Source organism: Entelurus aequoreus, linkage group LG11 (assembly GCF_033978785.1).
Source record: "Entelurus aequoreus isolate RoL-2023_Sb linkage group LG11, RoL_Eaeq_v1.1, whole genome shotgun sequence".
NCBI lineage: Eukaryota > Metazoa > Chordata > Actinopteri > Syngnathiformes > Syngnathidae > Entelurus > Entelurus aequoreus.
In genome coordinates, this window is record NC_084741.1 from 16,816,744 (window position 1) to 16,837,979 (window position 21,236).

General features: G+C 36.2%; 21 non-coding genes across 21 annotated transcripts; 10 read left to right on the plus strand and 11 right to left on the minus strand.

Moving 5' to 3' along the window:
* The first annotated feature begins 742 nt into the window (after nucleotides 1–742).
* On the plus strand, nucleotides 743–814 carry trnap-ugg (transfer RNA proline (anticodon UGG)). The gene has a single exon. It is a non-coding gene; the product is annotated as a tRNA-Pro (tRNA).
* A 778-nt stretch (nucleotides 815–1,592) lies between these two features.
* Nucleotides 1,593–1,664, plus strand: trnap-agg (transfer RNA proline (anticodon AGG)). Its single transcript has one exon. It is a non-coding gene; the product is annotated as a tRNA-Pro (tRNA).
* Nucleotides 1,665–2,164: 500 nt separating this feature from the next.
* trnaq-uug (transfer RNA glutamine (anticodon UUG)) lies at nucleotides 2,165–2,236 on the minus strand. Its single transcript has one exon. It is a non-coding gene; the product is annotated as a tRNA-Gln (tRNA).
* A 1,216-nt stretch (nucleotides 2,237–3,452) lies between these two features.
* Nucleotides 3,453–3,524, plus strand: trnap-ugg (transfer RNA proline (anticodon UGG)). Its single transcript has one exon. It is a non-coding gene; the product is annotated as a tRNA-Pro (tRNA).
* Nucleotides 3,525–4,350: 826 nt separating this feature from the next.
* On the minus strand, nucleotides 4,351–4,422 carry trnaq-uug (transfer RNA glutamine (anticodon UUG)). The gene has a single exon. It is a non-coding gene; the product is annotated as a tRNA-Gln (tRNA).
* A 1,552-nt stretch (nucleotides 4,423–5,974) lies between these two features.
* trnap-ugg (transfer RNA proline (anticodon UGG)) lies at nucleotides 5,975–6,046 on the plus strand. Its single transcript has one exon. It is a non-coding gene; the product is annotated as a tRNA-Pro (tRNA).
* Nucleotides 6,047–6,659: 613 nt separating this feature from the next.
* On the plus strand, nucleotides 6,660–6,731 carry trnaq-cug (transfer RNA glutamine (anticodon CUG)). The gene has a single exon. It is a non-coding gene; the product is annotated as a tRNA-Gln (tRNA).
* A 3,172-nt stretch (nucleotides 6,732–9,903) lies between these two features.
* On the minus strand, nucleotides 9,904–9,975 carry trnaq-uug (transfer RNA glutamine (anticodon UUG)). Its single transcript has one exon. It is a non-coding gene; the product is annotated as a tRNA-Gln (tRNA).
* Nucleotides 9,976–10,320: 345 nt separating this feature from the next.
* On the plus strand, nucleotides 10,321–10,392 carry trnaq-cug (transfer RNA glutamine (anticodon CUG)). The gene has a single exon. It is a non-coding gene; the product is annotated as a tRNA-Gln (tRNA).
* A 181-nt stretch (nucleotides 10,393–10,573) lies between these two features.
* On the plus strand, nucleotides 10,574–10,645 carry trnap-cgg (transfer RNA proline (anticodon CGG)). The gene has a single exon. It is a non-coding gene; the product is annotated as a tRNA-Pro (tRNA).
* Nucleotides 10,646–13,178: 2,533 nt separating this feature from the next.
* trnaq-cug (transfer RNA glutamine (anticodon CUG)) lies at nucleotides 13,179–13,250 on the plus strand. The gene has a single exon. It is a non-coding gene; the product is annotated as a tRNA-Gln (tRNA).
* A 1,512-nt stretch (nucleotides 13,251–14,762) lies between these two features.
* trnaq-cug (transfer RNA glutamine (anticodon CUG)) lies at nucleotides 14,763–14,834 on the plus strand. Its single transcript has one exon. It is a non-coding gene; the product is annotated as a tRNA-Gln (tRNA).
* A 500-nt stretch (nucleotides 14,835–15,334) lies between these two features.
* trnap-agg (transfer RNA proline (anticodon AGG)) lies at nucleotides 15,335–15,406 on the minus strand. The gene has a single exon. It is a non-coding gene; the product is annotated as a tRNA-Pro (tRNA).
* A 1,140-nt stretch (nucleotides 15,407–16,546) lies between these two features.
* On the minus strand, nucleotides 16,547–16,618 carry trnaq-cug (transfer RNA glutamine (anticodon CUG)). The gene has a single exon. It is a non-coding gene; the product is annotated as a tRNA-Gln (tRNA).
* Nucleotides 16,619–17,211: 593 nt separating this feature from the next.
* On the minus strand, nucleotides 17,212–17,283 carry trnap-ugg (transfer RNA proline (anticodon UGG)). The gene has a single exon. It is a non-coding gene; the product is annotated as a tRNA-Pro (tRNA).
* Nucleotides 17,284–18,025: 742 nt separating this feature from the next.
* On the minus strand, nucleotides 18,026–18,097 carry trnaq-cug (transfer RNA glutamine (anticodon CUG)). Its single transcript has one exon. It is a non-coding gene; the product is annotated as a tRNA-Gln (tRNA).
* A 307-nt stretch (nucleotides 18,098–18,404) lies between these two features.
* On the minus strand, nucleotides 18,405–18,476 carry trnap-agg (transfer RNA proline (anticodon AGG)). The gene has a single exon. It is a non-coding gene; the product is annotated as a tRNA-Pro (tRNA).
* A 419-nt stretch (nucleotides 18,477–18,895) lies between these two features.
* Nucleotides 18,896–18,967, minus strand: trnaq-cug (transfer RNA glutamine (anticodon CUG)). Its single transcript has one exon. It is a non-coding gene; the product is annotated as a tRNA-Gln (tRNA).
* Nucleotides 18,968–19,677: 710 nt separating this feature from the next.
* trnaq-uug (transfer RNA glutamine (anticodon UUG)) lies at nucleotides 19,678–19,749 on the plus strand. The gene has a single exon. It is a non-coding gene; the product is annotated as a tRNA-Gln (tRNA).
* A 505-nt stretch (nucleotides 19,750–20,254) lies between these two features.
* trnap-agg (transfer RNA proline (anticodon AGG)) lies at nucleotides 20,255–20,326 on the minus strand. The gene has a single exon. It is a non-coding gene; the product is annotated as a tRNA-Pro (tRNA).
* A 735-nt stretch (nucleotides 20,327–21,061) lies between these two features.
* On the minus strand, nucleotides 21,062–21,133 carry trnap-agg (transfer RNA proline (anticodon AGG)). The gene has a single exon. It is a non-coding gene; the product is annotated as a tRNA-Pro (tRNA).
* Nucleotides 21,134–21,236: the final 103 nt, after the last annotated feature.

Below are 21,236 nucleotides of genomic sequence, written 5' to 3' on the forward strand. Positions count from 1 at the left end.
TCTAGACAAAGACTTCAAAAGTTGCAAGAATATCTTTGAATTTAAAAAGAGTTACAAAAAGAGACAACTGGAATTATATCAAACTGCTTTTTGATTTTGATTGGACGTGTCATTTTGAAAATGCTTAAACGAAAATTAAAAGTATGTTGGAGTTCGGGTGTTGGTGGAGGGAACAGTTATAAAGTCATCTAAATAATTTGTGTTAAAAATATAAGAATAGTATTCTTCCGTCTGCTCCTTTCTGATCATGGAAATGTATAAGAAACTAAAAAACAATGAAAGTGTCAACTGTACATGGCTTGTATATATGCATTTTTATGAAAGGAATAAAAAGAAATGATGATGATGATGTGTGTACGAGGGACAGATCCATGATTGAAAACAGGACTTATGAACATATAGGGGACACAATCTGAAACTGGAAACTTTGCACTTTTAACCCACATTTGGATTCACTGCCTTTTTAATCAAAAGTACTTCAAAAACGTTGGTTAAAAGTGTGACAAAATTTCAGATCGTGTCCCTTATTAAAATCTCACATTTTATGAGATTTGTTGAACTTGGACGAGCACTTATGTTTATAAGTCCTGTTTTCAGTCATGACTTTTTCCCCTCGTACACAGTTGTCTTTACATTTGTGACTTTAAAGTTTTTCATCAATTTTCCATACATCACACACTCAAGAGATCAATACTATTAAATGTGTTGTTGTTTTTTAGATGATTGCTGCTTTGACTCTCATGGCTTGTTGGTCTAGTCGTATGATTCTCGCTTTGGGTGCGAGAGGTCCCGGGTTCAATTCCCGGACGGGCCCTGCTGTTTATAAGTCCTATTTTTATTCATAAATTATTTCCTCGTTCACATAGTTCTTGTTACATTTGTGACTTTAGACTTGATTTTGATCATTTTTGCAGACATCACACACTCAAGGGATAAATAACAGTGGTACCTAAATGTATGACCACAGTTTGTTCTAGGACTGAGCTGGTAACCCTTAGTTCATCTATGTATGAAAATGTCAGTGAATCTAAATATGTGTTAAAAGTGCAATAAAGTAACTGGGTTTTAGATCGTGTCCCCTATTAAAATCTCACATTTCATGAGATTTGTTGAAACATTTTTTTGCAGTATTTTTTGGTATGATTGTACAATTTTTGCTGATGGTGTGAGAGTTTCTTGCTTCAATTCCAAAGCAAACTCTTCAGTCTTGAAGTCATGTTTTCAGTCATGACTTTCCCCCTCGTACACACATAGTCATATTTTTTTTTTCTATTTTTGATGGTGAACTCAAATTGGAACTTTTATCTCCTTTTTCAGACACACAGTTGTCTTTAGATTTGTGACTTTAAACTTTTACATACATTTCCGATACATCACACACTCAAGAGATCAATAAAAACCTCTGAAATAAATACAGTTGTGTCTCAACTTACAAGCTCTATTTGTTCTAGGACTGAGGTCGTAAACCCTCAGTTTATTTATGCATGAAAATGGTAGTCAATCAAAATATGTGTTAAAAGTGCAGTTTAAGACTGTCCCCTATTAAAAGATTTTTTTAAAAAATTAAAAGATGTTTGCCATTGACTTCTTAAGGCTTGTTGGTCTAGTCGTATGATTCTCGCTTAGGGTGCGAGAGGTCCCGGGTTCAATTCCCGGACAAGCCCTTATGCTTGTAAGTCTTATTTTTAATCACAAATTGTCTTTCTTGTACACACAATTGTTGTTACATTCGTGACTTATCAAATACAGTGTTACCTAAATGTATGACCACAGTTTGTTCTAGGACTGAGCTGGTAACCCTTAGTTCATCTATGTATGAAAATGTCACTGAATCTAAATAAGTTTAAAAGTGCAATAAGGTAATCAAGTTTCAGATTGTGTCCCCTATTAAAATCTCACATTTCATAGGATATGTTGGTAAGTCTTGTTCCAGGACTTCTTAGTATCGTCGTATCCTTCTTGCTGAGGGTGTGAGAGATGGACTGGGTTCAAATCCTGGACAAGCTTTTATGTCTTTAAGTCCTGTTTTCAGTCAGTACTTTTTACACACATAGTAATATTTTTTTCTACTTTTGACTGTGAACTTCATTATCGTTTTTTGTGAAGGTATACACTAAAGGGATCAATACAAATCTTTAAAAATGTCCACTTCAATACAGCAAGTTGGTTCCACCAAGACTTGAACTTGGCTCACTGGATTCAAAGTCCAGAGTGCTAACCATTACACCATGGAACCTGTATATCCCCAAGTAAAAAAAGTGATCAAAAAGTAAACAGTATTGATGACATTTGATAGATTTTCCTTGACACCTTGAGTGTAAGTTGTCAGGAAAATGGAGGGAAACTTTTGAATCAAGTCTAAAGTTAAAAAAAAGACAAGACTTGTGAGTGTGTGTACGAGGGACAGATCCATGATTGAAAACAGGACTTATGAACATATAGGGGACACAATCTGAAACTGGGTTAAAACGTTGCACTTTTAATCCAAATTTAGATTCACTGCCTTTTTCATGCATGAATTAATCAAAAGTACTTCAAAAACGTTGGTTAAAAGTGTGACAAAATTTCAGATCGTTTCCCTTATTAAAGTCTCACATTTCATGAGATTTGTTGAACTTGGACGAGCACTTGTGTTTATAATTCTTGTTTTCAGTCAAACTTTTTCCCTCGTACACAATGTTGTCTTTATAGTTGTGACTTTAAACGTTTTCATCAATTTTTTATTCAGCACACTCTTTTAAGAGATCAATAAAAACCTCTGAAATAAATACAGTTGTGTCTCAACTTACGAGCTCTATTTGTTCTAGGACTGAAGTCGTAAACCCTCAGTTTATTTATGCATGAAAATGGTAGTCAATCAAAATATGTGTTAAAAGTGCAGTTTCAGACTGTCCCCTATTAAAACATTAAAACATTTTAAAAATATGTTTCCTATAAACTCTTTAAGGCTTGTTGGTCTAGTCGTATGATTCTCGCTTAGGGTGCAAGAGGTCCCGGGTTCAATTCCCGGACGAGCCCTTATGTTTGTAAGTCCTATTTTTAAACACAACTTGTCTTTCTTGTACACACAATTGTTGTTACATTCATGACTTATCAAACACAGTGTTACCTAAATGTATGACCACAGTTTGTTCTAGGACTGAGCTGGGAACCCTTAGTTCATCTATGTATGAAAATGTCAGTGAAATAAATAAGTTTAAAAGTGCAATAAGGTAATCAAGTTTCAGATTGTGTCTCCTATTAAAATCTCGAATTTCATGAGCTCTGTTGGAAAGTCTTATTCCAAAGCTTGTTGATCTATCTTGTTGTAATTCTCATTTAGGTTGTGGGAGACCCTGGGTTCAATCCTAGACAAGCTCTTATGTCTTTAAGACATAAGAGCTTGTCTTTAAGATTGTGTCCCCTATTAAATGTGTTGTTGTTTTTTAGATCATTGCTGCTTAAAATTTCATGGCTTGTTGGTCTAGTCGTATGATTCTCGCTTTGGGTGCGAGAGGTCCCGGGTTCAATTCCTGGACAAGCCCTAATGTTTATAAGTCATATTTTTAATCATAAATGATTTCCTCGTTCACATAGTTCTTGTTATATTTGTGACTTTAGACTTGATTTTCATCATTTTTGCAGACATCAAACACTCAAGGGATCAATAAAAATCCATCAAATCAAATACAGCGTTACCTAAATGTATGACCACAGTTTGTTCTAGGACTGAGCTGGTAACCCTTAGTTCATCTATGTATGAAAATGTCAGTGAATTTAAATAAGTTTAACAGTGCAATAAGGTAATCAAGTTTCAGATTGTGTCCCCTATTAAAATCTCACATTTCATAAGATTTGTTGGTAAGTCTTGCTCCAGGACTTCTTAGTATCGTCGTATCCTTCTTGCTGAGGGTGTGAGAGATGGTCTGGGTTTAAATCCTAGACAAGCTTTTTTGTCTTTAAGTCCTGTTTTCAGTCATTACCTTTTACACACATAGTAATATTTATGGCGGTATAGCTCGGTTGGTAGAGCGGCCGTGCCAGCAACTTGAGGGTTGCAGGTTCGATCCCCGCTTCCGCCATCCTAGTCACTGCCGTCGTGTCCTTGGGCAAGACACTTCACCCACCTGCTCCCAGTTTCACCCACACTGGTTTAAATGTAACTTAGATATTGGGTTTCGCAATGTAAAGCGCTTTGAGTCACTTGAGAAAAAGCGCTATATAAATGTAATTCACTTCACTAATTCAATTCACTTCACTTCTACTTTTGACTGTGAACTTCATTTTAAACTTTATTATCGTTTTTTGTGAAGGTATACACTAAAGGGATCAATACAAATCTTTAAAAATATCCACTTCAATACAGCAAGTTGGTTCCACCAAGACTTGAACTTGGATCACTGGATTCAAAGTCCAGAGTGCTAACCATTACACCATGGAACCTGTATATCCCCTGATCCAACAGTAAACAGTATTGATGAAATTTGATAGATTTTCATTGACAGCTTGAGTGTAAGTTGTCAGGAAAATGGAGGGAAACGTTTAAATCAAGTCTAAAGTAAAAAAAAGACAAGACTTGTGACTGTGTGTACGAGGGGAAAAGTCATGACTGAAAACAGGAATTATAATTTTAACACAAGTTCTTGTCCAAGACCAACAAACCCTGCAACAGGATCGCCGAACAAATCTTACAAAATTTGAGATTTTAATAGGGGACACAATCTTTAAACCAAAATTTTAATTCACTACCATCTTCATGCACAAATGAAATAAGGGTTTACAAGATCAGTCCTAGAACAAATAGAGCTTGTAAATTAAGAAACAACTGTATTTGATTTTGTAGATTTTCATTGATCCCTTGATTATGTGCCCTCTGGAAAAGTGAGAGGAAAGTTTAAAACCAAGTCTAAAGTCACACATGTAACAACAAGTGTGTGTACGAGGGACAGATCCATGATTGAAAACAGGACTTATGAACATATAGGGGACACAATCTGAAACTGGGTTAAAACTTTGCACTTTTAATCCAAATTTAGATTCACTGCCTTTTTCATGCATGAATTAATCAAAAGTACTTCAAAAACGTTGGTTAAAAGTGTGACAAAATTTCAGATCGTTTCCCTTATTAAAGTCTCACATTTCATGAGATTTGTTGAACTTGGACGAGTACTTGTGTTTATAATTCCTGTTTTCAGTCAAACTTTTTCCCTCGTACACAATGTTGTCTTTATAGTTGTGACTTTAAACTTTTTCATCAATTTTTTATTCAGCACACTCTTTTAAGAGATCAATAAAAACCTCTGAAATAAATACAGTTGTGTCTCAACTTACGAGCTCTATTTGTTCTAGGACTGAGGTCGTAAACCCTCAGTTTATTTATGCATGAAAATGGTAGTCAATCAAAATATGTGTTAAAAGTGCAGTTTCAGACTGTCCCCTATTAAAACATTAAAACATTTTTAAAATATGTTTGCTATAAACTCTTTAAGGCTTGTTGGTCTAGTCGTATGATTCTCGCTTAGGGTGCAAGAGGTCCCGGGTTCAATTCCCGGACGAGCCCTTATGTTTGTAAGTCCTATTTTTAATCACAACTTGTCTTTCTTGTACACACAATTGTTGTTACATTCATGACTTATCAAACACAGCTTTTTCTAAATGTATGACCACAGTTTGTTCTAGGACTGAGCTAGGAACCCTTAGTTCATCTATGTATGAAAATGGCAGTGAATCTAAATAAGTTTAAAAGTGCAATAAGGTAATCAAGTTTCAGATTGTGTCCCCTATTAAAATCTCAAATTTCATGAGCTCTGTTGGAAAGTCTTATTCCAAAGCTTGTTGATCTATCTTGTTGTAATTCTCACTTAGGGTGTGGGAGACCCTGGGTTCAATCCTAGACAAGCTCTTATGTCTTTAAGACATAAGAGCTTGTCTTTAAGATTGTGTACCCTATTAAATGTGTTGTTGTTTTTTAGATCATTGCTACTTAAACTCTCATGGCTTGTTGGTCTAGTCGTATGATTCTCGCTTTGGGTGCGAGAGGTCCCGGGTTCAATTCCCGGACAAGCCCTGATGTTTATAAGTCATACTTTTAATCATAAATTATTTCCTCGTTCACATAGTTCTTGTTATATTTGTGACTTTAGACTTGATTTTCATCATTTTTTCAGACATCAAACACTCAAGGGATAAATAAAAATCCATCAAATCAAATACAGTGTTACCTAAATGTATGACCACAGTTTGTTCTAGGACTGAGCTGGTAACCCTTAGTTCATCTATGTATGAAAATGTCAGTGAATCTAAATATGTGTTAAAAGTGCAATAAAGTAACCCAGTTTCAGATTGTGTCCCCTATTAGAATCTCACATTTCATGAGATTTGTTGAAACATTTTTTTGCAGTATTTGTTGGTATGATTGTACAATTTTTGCTTATGGTGTGAGAGTTTCTTGCTTTAATCCCTAAGCAAACTCATAAGTCTTTAAGTCATGTTTTCAGTCATGACTTTTTCCATCTTACACACATAGTCATATTAGTTTTCTATTTTGGATGGTGAACTTAATTTGGAACTTTTATCTCCTATTTTCAGACATCACACACTCAAGGGATCAATGACAATCTATCAAATCCAATCAAGTACTGTGTACTGTAGGATCACATTGTTTTACATGTACATTTACAGGTTCCATGGTGTAATGGTTAGCACTCTGGACTCTGAATCCAGTGATCCAAGTTCAAGTCTTGGTGGAACCTTCTTGTCACATTAGAGTGTTCAGTAAAACCTCCCTTTAAATATTTTCTCATGAAAAAAGGAGAGAGTCTAAATGTGGCTTAAAGGCCTACTGAAATTATTATTATTTTTTTTAAACGGGAATAGCAGATCCATTGTATGTGTCATACTTGATCATTTTGCGATATTGCCATATTTTTGCTGAAAGGATTTAGTAGAGAAAATCGACGATAAAGTTCGCAACTTTTGCTCGCTGATAAAAAAAGCCTTGCCTGTACCGGAAGTAGCGTGACGTCACAGGAGCTAGTATTCCTCACAATCCCCCATTGTTTACAATGGAGCGAGAGAGATTCGGACCCAGAAAGTGACGATTACCCCATTAATTTGAGCGAGGATGAAAGATTCGTAGATGAGGAACGTTACAGTGAAGGACTTGAGAGGCAGTGATGGACGTTTCTTTTTCACTCTGACCGTAACTTAGGTACAAGCTGGCTCATTGGATTCCAAACTCTCTCTTTTTTCTATTGTAGATCACAGATTTGTATTTTAAACCACCTCAGATACTATATCCTCTTGAAAATGAGAGTCGAGCACACGAAATGGACATTTAAAGGCCTACTGAAACCCACTACTACCGACCACGCAGTCTGATAGTTTATATATCAATGATGAAATCTTAACATTGCAACACATGCCAATACGGCCGGGTTAACTTATAAAGTGACTTTTAAAACTTCCCGGGATATATCCGGCTGAAACGTCGCGGTACGATGACGTATGCGCGTGACAAAGTCCGAGTAACGGAAGTTATGGTACCCGTAGAATCCTATACAAAAAGCTCTGTTTTTATTTCATAATTCCACAGTATTCTGGACATCTTTTGCAATTTGTTTAATGAACAATGAAGGCTGCAAAGAAGACAGTTGTAGGTGGGATCGGTGTATTAGCAGCGGACTACAGCAACACAACCAGGAGGACTTTGTTGGAGCGCTAGCCGCGCTAGCCGCGCTAGCCGCGCTAGCCGCGCTAGCCGCCGACCTCACCTTGACTTCCTACGTCTCCGGGCCGCCAAACGCATCGGGTGAAGTCCTTCGTCCTTCTGCCGATCGCTGGAACGCAGGTGAGCACGGGTGTTGATGAGTAGATGAGGGCTGGCTGGCGTAGGTGGAGAGCTAATGTTTTTAGCATAGCTCTGTGAGGTCCCGTTGCTAAGTTAGCTTCAATGGCGTCGTTAGCACAGCATTGTTAACCTTCGCCAGCCTGGAAAGCATTAACCGTGTATTTACATGTCCACGGTTTAATAGTATTGTTGATTTTCTATCTATCCTTCCAGTCAGGGCTTTATTTTTTTGTTTCTATATGCAGTTAAAGCACGATGCTATCACGTTAGCTCGTAGCTTAAGCATTTCGCCGATGTATTGTCGTGGAGATAAAAGGCACTGAATGTCCATTTCGCGTGCTCGACTCTCATTTTCAAGAGGATATAGTATCCGAGGTGGTTTAAAATACAAATCCGTGATCCACAATAAAAAAAGGAGAGTGTGGAATCCAATGAGCCAGCTTGTACCTAAGTTACGGTCAGAGCGAAAAAAGATACGTCCATCGCTGCCTCTCAAGTCATTCACTGTAACGTTCCTCATCTACGAATCTTTCATCCTCGCTCAAATTAATGGGGTAATCGTCACTTTCTCGGTCCGAATCTCTCTCGCTCCATTGTAAACAATGCGGAATTGTGAGGAATACTAGCTCCTGTGACGTCACGCTACTTCCGGTACAGGCAAGGCTTTTTTTTATCAGCGAGCAAAAGTTGCAAACTTTATCGTCGATTTTCTCTACTAAATCCTTTCAGCAAAAATATGGCAATATCGCGAAATGATCAAGTATGACACATAGAATGGATCTGCTATTCCCGTTTAAATAAAAAAAAATCATTTCAGTAGGCCTTTAAAGTGACTTTTATCTCCAAGACAATACATCGGTGACACACTTAGCTACTGAGCTAACGTGCTAGCATCGTTCTCAAATGAAGATAGAAACTGAATAAATAAACCCCTGACTGGAAGGATAGACAGAAGAGCAAAAATACTATTAAACCATGTACATGTAACTACACGGTTAAAAATTCTCAGCCTGGTAAGGCTTAACAATGCTGTTGCTAACGACACTAAGGCTAATTTAGCAACTTAGCAACCGGAACTCACAGAACTATGTACTCTCTCCTTTTTCTATTGTGTATCACGGATTTGTATTTTAAACCACCTCGGATACTATATCCTCTTGAAAATGAGAGTCGAGCACGCGAAATGGACATTTAAAGTGACTTTTATCTCCAAGACAATACATCGGTGACACACTTAGCTACTGAGCTAACATGCTAGCATCGTTCTCAAATGAAGATAGAAACAAAATAAATAAACCCCTGACTGGAAGGATAGACAGAAAAGCAAAAATACTATTAAACCATGTACATGTAACTACACGGTTAAAAAGCCTGGTAAGGCTTAACAATGCTGTTGCTAACGACGCTAAGGCTAATTTAGCAACTTAGCAGCCGGAACTCACAGAACTATGATAAAAACATTAGCGCTCCACCTAGGCCAGCCAGCCCTCATTTTTAAAAAATGATTGCCATAAAGTTTGTAAGGCTTGTTGTTCTAGTCGTATGATTCTCGCTTAGGGTGCGAGAGGTCCCGGGTTCAATTACCGGACAAGCCCTTATGTTTGAATGTCCTATTTTTTTTCACAACTTGTCTTTCTTTTACACACAATTGTTGTTACATTCGTGACTTATCAAATACAGTGTTACCTAAATGTATGACCACAGTTTGTTCTAGGACTGAGCTGGTAACCCTTAGTTCATCTATGTATGAAAATGTCAGTGAAATAAATACGTTTAAAAGTGCAATAAGGTAATCAAGTTTCAGGAGCGCCCGAAGTGGCTGATCCGTTGGCGGTCCCGTCAGCGGGATTGTGCCGAAAATGTAATTTCAGTTCTTATGTGTCTTGTACATGTTAAGAATGGACAAATAAAGCTGCTCTCTGCTATCTACTTTAAACACAAATAGTAATATTTATATATATATTATATATATTTATTGTGAACTTCATTTTAAACTTTATTATCCTTTTTTGTGAAGGTATACACAAAAGGGATCAATTCACATCTTTGAAAATGTCCACTTCAATACTGCAAGTTGGTTCCACCAAGACTTGAACTTGGATCACTGGATTCAAAGTCCAGAGTGCTAACCATTACACCATGGAACCTGTAAATGTACAAGTAAAAAAAGTGATCAAACAGTAAACAGTATTGATGAAATTTAATAGATTTTCATTGACACCTTGAGTGTAAGTTGTCAGGAAAATGGAGGGAATCGTTTAAATCAAGTCTAAAGTAAAAAAAGACAAGACTTGTGACTGTGTGTACGAGGGGAAAAGTCATGACTGAAAACAGGAATTATAATTTTAACACAAGGACTTTAGACTTTAGACTTTTTTTAACGTTTCCCTCCATTTTCCTGAAGGCATACACTCAAGGTGTCAATGGAAATCTATTAAATCCAATCAAGTACTGTGTACTGCAGGATCATTTGGTTTTACGGTGGATATACAGGTTCCATGGTGTAATGGTTAGCACTCTGGACTCTGAATCCAGTGATCCAAGTTCAAGTCTTGGTGGAACCTTCTTGTAACATTAGAGTGTTTAGTATGATCTCCTTTTGAAAGTGTTTGCATGAAAAAGGAAGATAATTCCAATTTGGATGTGTTAAAAGTACAGTTTCAGATTGTGTCCCTGTTAAAAAAAATTTTGGTTTGTTATTTTTCGTTGTTTTTTTTAACTTGTTGACACATGTCACTTTTAAGGGGCTTGTTGGTCTAGTCGTATGATTCTCGCTTCGGGTGCGAGAGGCCCCGGGTTCAATTCCTGGACAAGCCCTTATGTTTATAAGTCAATGGTGTATCAGTTTGCACTCTGAATCCAGTGATCCAAGTTCAAGTCTTGGTGGAACCTTCTTGTAACATTAGAGTGATTAGTGTTCAGTATGACCTCATTAAAAAGCAAATACATGTGTTAAAGGTACAGTTTCAGTGTCTCCTAATATAAGCTTTTTTGTTGTTTTTTTTGTTTTGTATTTAAGATTTTTGCCACAGTATTTTTAAGGGCTTCCGGTGTCAGAGGTCTTCGAATCCCGGACAAGTCCTTATGTTCTATTTTTAATCATAACTTATTTCCTCGTACACACAGTTGTTGTTACATTTGTGACTTTAGACTTGATTTTGATCATTTTGGCAGACATTACACACTCAAGTGGATCAATGAAAATCCATCAAATCAAATACAGTGTTACCTAAATGTATGACCACAGTTTGTTCTAGGACTGAGCTGGTAACCCTTAGTTCATCTATGTATGAAAATGTCAGTGAATCTAAATAAGTTTAAAAGTGCAATAAGGTAATGAAGTTTCAGATTGTGTCCCCTATTAAAATCTCACATTTCATACGATTTGTTGGTAAATCTTGTTTCATGACTTCTTAGTCTGGTCGTATCCTTCTTGCTCAGGATGTGAGAGATGGTCTGGGTTCAAATCCTGGACAAGCTTTTATGTCTTCGAGTCCTGTTTTCAGTCATTACTTTTTACCTCCTGGTTTTTCACTAATTTAACATGCTAAAATGAACAAAGACAGCACCATTTGAAGAAAATATTTTAGTGTTTAAAGATATGAAAACATCATTAATAGAACATACATAACCCAATTATCCTAAAGAATCACTGTATATGGTTCAGTCCCAACAGTATTTAGTCACTAATATTTACATCTTGTGTTCATTTCACATCCACAGGTGTCACATTGATCAGTGTTATTATCTACAGTTTATTTACAGTATTACCACATTACTTCAGTTCACTTCACACATTAGCTTTCTCGGAGAGCCCAGCCCTAACATGAGCTTTCCTTGCAAATGTATTTAACAAAATACCAAATGTAAACATTTCATTCTTTTCGCCAAAATAGGATATAAATTTATGAAAATAATTAAACGTGTTTAGTATTGTTTACTCATATTTGAATATAGGAAATAATAATAATGTGAGGACACTGACATATTGCATGAAACAAGTGTGAAAATATTTACCTTCAAGATTGTTACACCACTGACAATAGTTTCAACAGACTACATAAGAACTTAATATTACAAAATAGTATTATATGCAAATTTATTTCAAATAAATTGTTAACTGGATTCAATAATGCGACTCTTTGAATTTCTGTAATTTCATAATATATTTTCACGTGGCTTTTTATTTTTAGAAAAACCCATTCATATTTCGCAAAGCAAAAATTGGTTAATATTTAAAACAAACATGCGTATTTCGCAAGCAAATATTTTTTTAGCTTACCTCATTATTAACAACCCTGTCTGCAACTGAAGTGGGTTGTTTGGGTGGATCTTTCCTCTCGATGTAAACAAAGGATGAAGTCCGTAAGGTTTGCTCACTTTCGGTTGACATCTAAAAGTACCAGCTAGTGAAAAGTTCGTTTTCCTTGCTTCAAGTTGTTTCATATGTTTTTGGCGTTTCGCATGTACTTCCAAAGCCTTGAAACCTTGTGATCCATAGTCAATATTATCATGACACCACGTGCACAAAACCTTTCCGGGACGATCGATTTTCCGGTCGAGTCGTACAATTCTCGCTTCGGTTGTGAGAGGTGTTCGAATCCCGGGTAAGTTGTTATGTTTGTAAGTCCTATTTTCAATCATAACTTATTTCCTCGTACACACAGTTGTTGTCACATTTGTGACTTTAGACTGGATTTTGATCATTTTTTTCAGACATCACACAGTCAATTGGATCAATAAAAATCTATCAAATCAAATGGACCCCGACTTAAATAAGTTGAAAAACTTATTCGGGTGTTACCATTTAGTGGTCAATTGTACGGAAAATGTACTTCACTGTGCAACCTACTAATACAAGTTTCAATCAATCAATCAATCAATGCCTATACCTAAAATTAGGACAACAGTTTGTTCAAGGACTGAGCTGGTAACTCTTAGCTCATCTATGTATGAAAATGTCAGTGAATCTAAATATGTGTTAAAAGTGCAATAAGGTAATCAAGTTTCAGATTGTGTCCCCTATTAAAATCTCACATTTCATGAGACTGGTTAAAAAGTCCTATTCCAAAGCTTGTTGACCTAGCTCATCATATGATTCTCGCTTGGGGTGTGAGAGACCCTGGGGGGAAATCCTAAACTCATATGTCTTTAAGTCATGTTTTCAGTCATTACTCTTAACCTCATACTCACATAGTTATATGTATTTCTACTTTTGACTCTAAAGTTGATTATAAACGTTGATCTCCTTTTTTCCGACATCACACACTCAAGGGATCAATGACAATCTATCAAATCCAATCAAGTACTGTGTACTGTAGGATCACATTGTTTTACACGTAAATTTACAGGTTCCATGGTGTAATGGTTAGCACTCTGGACTCTGAATCCAGTGATCCAAGTTCAAGTCTTGGTGGAACCTTCTTGTAACATCAGAGCGGTCAGTATGACCTCCCTTTAAATATGTTCACATGAAAAAAGGAGTGAGTCTAAATTAGGCTTAAAAGTACAATGTTGTAGTCCAGTTTCAAATTGTGCTCCTTATATGTTTATAAGTCCTGTTTTTAGTCACAACTTTTTCCCTCGTACACACAGTTATCTTTACATTTGTGACTTTAAACTTTTACATACATTTTCCATACATTTCCTTCCATTTTCCTGACAATTTACACTCAAGGTGTCAATGAGATTTAATCACATTTCATCACAACTGTGTACTGTAGGATCACATTGTTTTACATGTACATTTACAGGTTCCATGGTGTAATGGTTAGAACTCTGGACTCTGAATCCAAGTTCCAGTCTTGTTGGAACCAATTTGTAACAATAGAGTGATTAGTGATCAGTATGACCTCCCCTTGAATAGTTTGTACATAAAAAAGAGTGCACATTTCAAATTGTCTTAAAAGTGAAGTTTCGGGTTGTGACCTGTATTTAACAAAATTGTGTTCTTTCCCTTTTTTAATATTTTCCCCACGTTAATTTTCAGGGTTTGTCGGTCCTGTCTAATGATATTGCTTCGGGTTCAATTTCCAGCCAAGCCATTATTGTTTATAAGTCTTATTTACAATCATAACTTTTTTCTAAATATACACAAATGTTATTACATTTGTGACTTTAGACTTGATTTTAATCATTTTTTAAGACATCACACTCAAAAGGACTAGCTGGTAACTCTTACATCATCTATGGTCAAAGTGTGTCCCCTACTAAAATCGCACATTTCATGAGATTTGTTGGTAAGTTTTGTTCCAGGACTTGTTGGTCTCGTCGTATACTTCTCACTCAGGGTGTGAGAGATGTCCTGCGTTCAAATCCTAGACAAGATCTTAGGTCTTTGAGTCCTGTTTTCAGTCATTACTTTTTCCTTCGCACACACAGTTGTCTTTACTTAAGACTTGATTTTAACCTTTTTTTTCAGACATCACACACTCAAGGGATCAATGAAAATCTATCAAATCAAATACAGTGTTACCTAAATGTATGACCACAGTTTGTTCTAGGACTGAGCTGGTAACCCTTAGTTCATCTATGTATGAAAATGTCAATGAATCTAAATATGTGTTAAAAGTGTAATAAAGTAACGCCGTTTCAGATTGTGTCCCCTATTAAAATCTCACATTTCATGAGATTTGTTGAAACATTTTTTTGCAGTATTTGTTGGTATGAATGTACAATTTTTGGTTATGGTGTGAGAGTTTCTTTCTTCAATTCCTAAGCAAACTCTTAAGTCTTTAAGTCTTGTTTTCAGTCATGACCTTTTCCCTCGTACACACATAGTCATATTTGTTTTCTATTTTGGATGGTGAACTTAATTTGGAACTTTTATCTCCTATTTTCAGACATCACACACTCAAGAGATCAATGACAATCTATCAAATTAAATCAAGTACTGTGTACTGTACGATCACATTGTTTTACATGTACATTTACAGGTTCCATGGTGTAATGGTTAGCACTCTGGACTCTGAATCCAGTGATCCAAGTTCAAGTCTTGGTGGAACCAGCGTGCTTTATTGAAGTGGACATTTTTAAACATTTGTATTGATCCCTTTAGTGTATACCTTCACAAAAAACGATAATGAAGTTCACAGTCAAAAGTAGAAATAAATATTACTATGTGTGTAAAAAGTAATGACTGAAAACAGGACTTAAAGACATAAAAGCTTGTCTAGAATTTGAACCCAGTCCATCTCTCACACCCTCAGCAAGAAGGATACGACGATACTAAGAAGTCCTGGAACAAGACTTACCAACAAATCTTATGAAATGTGAGATTTTAATAGGGGACACAATCCGAAACTTGATTACCTTGTTGCACTTTTAAACTTATTTAGATTCACTGACATTTTCATACATAGATGAACTAAGGGTTACCAGCTCAGTCCTAGAACAAACTGTGGTCATACATTTAGGTAACACTGTATTTGATAAGTCACGAATGTAACAACAATTGTGTGTACAAGAAAGACAAGTTGTGATTGAAAATAGGACTTATAAACATAAGGGCTTGTCCGGGAATTGAACCCGGGACCTCTCGCACCCTAAGCGAGAATCATACGACTAGACCAACAAGCCTTAAAGACAAACTGGCAAACATCTTTTAAAAATGTTTTAATCCTTCAATAGGGGCCACAATCTGAAACTGCGCTTTTAACACATATTTTGATTGACTACCATTTTCATGCATAAATAAACTGAGGGTTTACGACCTCAGTCTTAGAACAAATAGAGCTCGTAAGTTGAGACACAACTGTATTTATTTCAGAGGTTTTTATTGATCTCTTGAGTGTGTGATGTATGGAAAATTCAGGTAAAAGTTTATAGTCACAAATGTAAAGATAACTGTGTGTACGAGGGAAAAAGTTGTGACTAAAAACAGGACTTGTGAACATATAAGGATCACAGTTTGAAACTGGACTACAACATTGTACTTTTAAGCCAAATTTAGACTCACTCCTTTTTTCATGTGAACATATTTAAAGGGAGGTCATACTGAACACTCTAATGCAGGGGTCGGCAACCCAAAATGTTGAAAGAGCCATATTGGAGCAAAAATACAAAAACAAATCTGTCTGGAGCCGCAACAAATTAGAAGATATTACATACAGATAGTGTGTCATGAGATATACATTGAATTGAGATGACTTAAAGGAAACTAAATGAGCTCAAATATAGCTACAAATGAGGCATAATGCTGCAATATGTACATATAGCTAGCCTAAATAGCATGTTAGCATCGATTAGCTTGCAAGTCATGCAGTGACCAAATATGCCCGATTAGCACTCCACACAAGTCAATAACATCAACAAAACTCACCTTTGTGTATTCACGCACAACGTTAAAGGTTTGGTGGACAAAATGAGACGGAAAAAGAAGTGGCATAAAACACGTCCTAAAAAGTCGGAGAAAGTTATACACTACGGTGAGTTCAAGGACCGCCAAAATTAGTAGGAAAAAACGGTGCTTGCCAAATACTCGAGTCAGTGAAGCATGTTTAATATAAACAGTGTGATTTATAACAATTAGGGAGGTTTGTGTCATGTTTGTCCTCCTACAGAAACCATATTAAAACAAAAACTTTTTTTTTTCCCCTCATCTTTTTCCATTTTTCATACATTTTTGAAAAAGCTTCAGAGAGCCACTAGGGCGGCGCTAAAGAGCCGCATGCGGCTCTAGAGCCACGGGTTGCCGACCCCTGCTCTAATGTTACAAGAAGGTTCCACCAAGACTTGAACTTGGATCACTGGATTCAGAGTCCAGAGTGCTAACCATTACACCATGGAACCTGTAAATGTACATGTAAAACAATGTGATCCTACAGTACACAGTACTTGATTGGATTTGATAGATTGTCATTGATCCCTTGAGTGTGTGATGTCTGAAAAAGGAGATAGTTCCAATTTGAGTCTACCATCAAAAATAGAAAACAAATATGACTATGTGTGTACGAGGGGAAAAGTCATGACTGAAAACATAACTTCAAGACTCAAGAGTTTGCTTAGGAATTGAAGCAAGAAACTCTCACACCATAAGCAAAAATTGTACATTCATACCAACAAATACTGCAAAAACATGTTTCAACAAATCTCATGAAATGTGAGATTTTAATAGGGGACACAATATGAAACTGGGTTACTTTATTGCACTTTTAACACATATTTAGATTCACTGACATGTTCATAAATAGATGAACTAAGGGTTACCAGCTCAGTCCTAGAACAAACTGTGGTCATAAATTTGATTTGATAGATTTTCATTGATTCCTTGAGTGTGTGATGTCTGCGAAAATGATGAAAATCAAGTCTAAAGTCACAAATGTAACAAGAACTATGTGAAAGAGGAAATAATTTATGATTAAAAACAGGATTTATAAACATCAGGGCTTGTCCGGGAATTGAACCCGGGACCTCTCGCACCCAAAGCGAGAATCATACGACTAGACCAACAAGCCCTGAAAGTTTAAGCAGCAATGTTCTAAAAAACAACAACACATTTAATAGGGTACACAATCTTTAAGACAAGCTCTTATGTCTTAAAGACATAAGAGCTTGTCTAGGATTGAACCCAGGGTCTCCCACACCCTAAGTGAGAATTACAACAAGATAGATCAACAAGCTTTGGAATAGGACTTTCCAACAGAGCTCATGAAATGTGAGATTTTAATAGGGGACACAATCTGAAACTTGGTTACTTTATTGCACTTTTAACACATATTTAGATTCACTGACATTTTTATACATAGATGAACTAAGGGTTACCAGCTCAGTCCTAGAACAAACTGTGGTCATACATTTAGGTATAGGCATTTGACTTGATAGATTTGTATTGATCCCTTTAGTATGTGATAGCTCCATCAATGATCAAAATCAAGTCAAACGTCACAAATGTAACAACAACTGTGTGTACCAGGAAAAAAGTTATTATTGAAAAATAGGACTTATAAACATAAGAGCTTGTCCGAGAATTGAATCCAGGGTCCCTCACACACAAAGTGAAAATCACACTATTGAGCCAAAAAGCCCTGAAAAACAAAGTGCCAAACATTTTTGAAAGAACCAAAACAAAACAAACAATTTTTTTAATAACACACAATCTGAAAATGCACTTTTAACACATATCCAATTTAATTCACTCACTTTTTCATGCAAAAGAGATTAAATGGAGGTCATGCTGAACACTCTAAAGTTACAAGAAGGTTCCACCAAGACTTGAACTTGGATCACTGGATTCAGAGTCCAGAGTGCTAACCATTACACCATGGAACCTGTAAATGTACGTGTAAAACAATGTGATCCTACAGTACACAGTACTTGATTGGATTTGATAGATTGTCATTGATCCCTTGAGTGTGTGATGTCTGAAAAAAAAAGGTTAAAATCAAGTCTTAAGTCACTAATGTAAAGACAACTTTGTGTGCGAAGGAACAAGTAATGACTGAAAACAGGACTCGAAGACCTAAGATCTTGTCCAGGATTTGAACGCAGGCCGTGTCTCACACCCTGAGTGAGAAGTATACGACGAGACCGACAAGTCCTGGAAAGTTGTGATTACAAATAGGACTTACAAACATAAGGGCTTGTCCGGGAATTGAACCCGGGACCTCTCGCACCCTAAGCGAGAATCATACGACTAGACCAACAAGCCCTTAAAGAGAAAATGGCAAACATATTTTAAAAATGTTTTAATCTTTTAATAGGGGCCAGTCTGAAACTGCACTTTTAAGACATTATTTGATTGACTACCATTTTCATGCATAAATAAACTGAGGGTTTACGACCTCAGTCCTAGAACAAATAGAGCTCGTAAGTTGTGACACAACTGTATTTATTTCAGATATTTTTATTGATCTTTTGAGTGTGTGCTGTATGGAAAATTGAGGTAAAAGTTTAAAATCAAGTCTAAAGTCACAAATGTAAAGACAACTGTGTGTACGAGAGAAAAAGTTGTGACTAAAAACAGGACTACAACATTTCACTTTTGGGTCTAATTTATATTCACTCCCTTTTTTCATGTAACAAAAATATTCAAATGGAATTTATACTGAACACTCTAATGTTACAAGTTGGTTCCACCAAGACTTGAACTTGGATCACTGGATTCAGAGTCCAGAGTGCTAACCATTACACCATGGAACCTGTAGATGTACATGTAAAACAATGTGATCCTACAGTACACAGTACTTGATTGGATTTCATAGATTTTCATTGACACCTTGAGCGTAAGACTTTAATAGGGGACACAATCTGAATTGAAATTTGGGCTAAAGTGCAATGTTTTAGCCCAGTTTCAGATTGTGTCCCCTATATGTTCATAAGTCCTGTTTTCAATCATGGATCTGTCCCTCGTACACACACTTGTTGTTACATTTGTGACTTTAGACTTGGTTTTGAACTTTTATCTCACTTTTCCTAGACGGCACATAATCAAGGGATCAATGAAAATATACAAAATCAAACTTCTTCAAGTGTCTTCATTTAAGAGCTATATTTGTTCTAGGACTGATCTTGTAAACCCTTATTTCATTTATTCTTGAAAATGGTAGTGAATTAAAATTTTGGTTTAAAGTGTAACACAATTTCAGATTGTGTCCCCTATTAAAATCTCACATTTTATGAGATTTGTTGGGTAATCATGTTGCAGGATTTGTTGGTCTTGGACAAGTCCTTGTGTTAAAATGATAAATCCTGTTTTCAGTCATGACTTTTCCCCTCGTACACACAGTCACAAGTCTTGTCTTTTTTTACTTTAGACTTGATTTAAACGTTTCCCTCCATTTTCCTGACAACTTACACTCAAGGTGTCAATGAAAATTTACTGTTGGACCACTTTTACCTGTGGAAATACAGGTTCCATGGTGCAATGGTTAGCACTCTGGACTTTGAATCCAGTGATCCAAGTTCAAGTCTTGGTGGAACCAGCTTGCAGCAAAAATGTTTAAAGATTTGTATTGATCCCTTTAGTGTATACCTTCACAAAAAAGAATCATAAAGTTTACAGTCAAAAGTACAAAGAAATATGATTACCGGTATGTGTGTACGAGGTAAAAAGTAATGACTGAAAACAGGACTCAAAGACATAAAAGCTTGTCCAGGATTTGAACCCAGACCATCTCTCACACCCTCAGCAAGAAGGAAACGACCAGACTAAGAAGTCATGAAACAAGATTTACCAACAAATCGTATGAAATGTGAGATTTTAATAGGGGACACAATCTGAAACTTGATTACCTTATTGCACTTTTAAACTTATTTAGATTCACTGACATTTTCATACATAGATGAACTAAGGGTTACCAGCTCAGTCCTAGAACAAACTGTGGTCATACATTTAGGTAACACTGTATTTGATAAGTCACGAATGTAACAAAAATTGTGTGTACAAGAAAGACAAGTTGTGATTAAAAATAGGACTTATAAACACAAGGGCTTGTCCGGGAATTGAACCCGGGACCTCTCGCACCCTAAGCGAGAATCATACGACTAGACCAACAAGCCTTAAGAAGTCAATGGCAAACATATTTTATTTTTTTTTTTAAATCTTTTAATAGGGGACAGTCTGAAACTGCACTTTTAACACATATTTTGATTGACTACCATTTTCATGCATAAATAAACTGAGGGTTTACGACCTCAGTCCTAGAACAAATAGAGCTTGTAAGTTGAGACACAACTGTATTTATTTCAGAGGTTTTTATTGATCTCTTGAGTGTGTGATGTATCGAAAATGTATGTAAAAGTTTAAAGTCACAAATGTAAAGACAACTGTGTGTCTGAAAAAGGAGATACAAGTTCCAATTTGGGTTCACCATCAAAAATAGAAAAAAAAAATATGACTATGTGTGTACGAGGGGCAAAGTCATGACTGAAAACATGACTTCAAGACTGAAGAGTTTGCTTAGGAATTGAAGCAAGAAACTCTCACACCATCAGCAAAAATTGTACAATCATACCAAAAAAATACTGCAAAAAAATGTTTCAACAAATCTCATGAAATGTGAGAATTTAATAGGGGACACGATCCAAAACCCAGTTACTTTATTGCACTTTTAACACATATTTAGATTCACTGACATTTTCATACATAGATGAACTAAGGGTTACCAGCTCAGTCCTAGAACAAACTGTGGTCATACATTTAGGTAACACTGTGTTTGATAAGTCACGAATGTAACAACAATTGTGTGTACAAGAAAGACAAGTTGTGTTTAAAAATAGGACTTACAAGCATAAGGGCTTGTCCGGGAATTGAACCCGGGACCTCTCGCACCCTAAGCGAGAATCATACGACTAGACCAACAAGCCTTAAGAAGTCAATGGCAAACATCTTTTATTTAAAAAAAAAAATCTTTTAATAGGGAACAGTCTGAAACTGCACTTTTAACACATATTTTGATTGACTACCATT